This window comes from Octopus sinensis, linkage group LG17 (genome assembly GCF_006345805.1).
Source record: "Octopus sinensis linkage group LG17, ASM634580v1, whole genome shotgun sequence".
Lineage (NCBI taxonomy): Eukaryota > Metazoa > Mollusca > Cephalopoda > Octopoda > Octopodidae > Octopus > Octopus sinensis.
Genome location: NC_043013.1, coordinates 17,509,018 through 17,511,262, shown reverse-complemented (window position 1 = coordinate 17,511,262; position 2,245 = coordinate 17,509,018). Strand labels below are relative to the sequence as shown.

Genomic DNA, 2,245 nt, shown 5'->3' with positions numbered 1-2,245 from the left:
ATTGTGTTGCTTGAATCAAATTAAAGCAAATATTAGAAAACTCTTATGAAAATGTTGCAAAACAACTGATTAAAATGTTAATTAATCTTGAGATTCTTCAGATTTCTTTAAAAAGTTCAGTGAATTATTTCAAAAATACACTGATATTATCAATCAATTATTTACACTCACCCATAATGAATCATTTGAATGGGTTGTTATTTAAAAAAAAAAATTCTATATAATTTCTTTGAACAGCTGTCTTCATACGGTAGAATTACTGGCAGCACTTAACCATCTCTGACTACAGATTTTAAAATAAACACCACCAGGTTTTCAACCATGACCTCCTCCCACAAACAATTATATAACATTTAATTAAAACTATTTTAATAAACAATAACAATATAAAATTTTAGCTTTAATCTATTTCCTGTTATTTTCTCAATATTTTGAATAATTTGATTGTAATTAAAACAACTGGTACTTTGATCAATTGGGTTTTGTTTATTGAATGTCATGGCATAGAAGATGCAGAGGCATATTAAGTGCAGTCTAATTTCTGGATTAGACTATAGTGGTGATCATTAGGGACAAAATTAGCTGATGAGTAGTCCCATTTTGCATGTAGGATCTAGGATATTTTTGAATTATTTTTTCTTTTAGAAAACACTGTCATATATGTCATCATCAAATACAGTAACTGCTTTCAGTCTACTGACACCAAACCAAATGTGTGTGTGTCCCCAGTAGCAGAACAATTCTGATATTAGACAAATGTCTCGTAACTGTTCTGCCCTAAGAAGTCTGATTTCATATCCCACTGATGTCAAGCTGGCCTGTCATTCTTCTGGGGTCAAATCAATGAAATACAAATTTACTGAAACTCATCAATTCCTCTCATGTTGATGCCTGCCGAGTTACTGTCATACAAAGAGAGATGATAGCTGGCTCCAGGTAAAGGGGAGGTCCTGGGATAGAGGCTAGCAAACACTTTTCAGAAAAAAAAAAACTTGTCACTGAAATTGTCCAAAAAACACCATTGTATCCTTGAGACAGACATGGTAGGCATGAATAGACTGTAACATACAGAATGGGTCAGATCAAAGAAAGAACAAAAAAGATATATATATATATATATATGAGTTTGAATCAGCTTCTATTTGGAGTTATTGCCCTCCAAGATGGCTCAAGGACCAGGTTTCATTTTTAGCTTGGTTTCTTGGGCTGGATGCCATTTTTATCACTAACCCCTTTAGAGGGTACTGAATGCATTTATGGCACCAGTACTAGAGTGATTATAATATCTTTGATAAGACAAAAGGATCTTCTCGATCTTACACTGTCTCAGCACATTTACCAGTCACTTAAAGAGAAAGTACTGAATGATTTAACTGTGGCACCGGCACTAATGGGGTCACCCTTTATCCCAGGAGACCAAAGAGTCCTCACTGCTTTAATGTGTTTGTTCACAAAATGCAATGTAACCAAGGAAGTGCGAATGTTTGTGTGTGTATTCATTTAGCTTTAACCTATTTTTTAATCCCTTTTTTCTTCTTATTTATATATAATTCATAAACAGAGCCAGAAAGATTTGCTTTAAGAGACATGGTGTATTTTATAAACATGCCTGTTCAAGTATCATAATAGCATGAAACTATTAGTAGCTCTCTCAGCTGCGTATTTAATTTGAGACATATATATATAAAAGAGAAGAATACAGTGTACATTCAAACACATAAGAGATACCCAGGAAATAGGATATCTGACTCACTAGAAAGAGCAGTTAAACTCCAAGCCACTAATTGTTGTAATTCTGAAAGTGATTGAAAAATAAAAACTTTTACCTTTATTTTTCAATCACTTTCAGAATTACAACAATTAGTGGCTTGGAGTTTAACTGCTCTTTCTAGTGAGTCAGATATTCTATTTCCAGGGTATCTCTTATGTGTTTGAATGTACATTGTATGCTTCTCTGAATAATGTATAGTCTATGGACTAAATTTTTTCCTTCTCGCTAGACCACTGGTAGCTAAGAAATTTCCAATAAATATTCTTGCTACCCTAAGATTTTAATTAATGATAATATATATATAAATATGTATGTATGTATATATACACATAAGCACCACAGCACACTATTAAGTGGTTGGCATTAAGAAGGGCATCCAGCCAAAGAAATCAGGTCAAAGCAGACACTGGAGCACAGCACAGCTTTCCAACATGGTGGATGCTGTGAAACCATCCAACTCATCCTAGCATAGCA

The 2,245-nt window shown here is 33.5% G+C and overlaps 1 long non-coding RNA gene across 1 annotated transcript in view; it reads right to left on the bottom strand.

Moving 5' to 3' along the window:
* Positions 1-423: 423 nt before the first annotated feature.
* Positions 424-2,245, bottom strand: part of LOC118766733 — a 4,564-nt gene continuing 2,742 nt past the window's right edge. The window contains exon 2 of the long non-coding RNA XR_005002639.1: positions 424-1,058. This is a non-coding gene — a long non-coding RNA (uncharacterized LOC118766733). The remainder of the gene's footprint in view (positions 1,059-2,245) is intronic.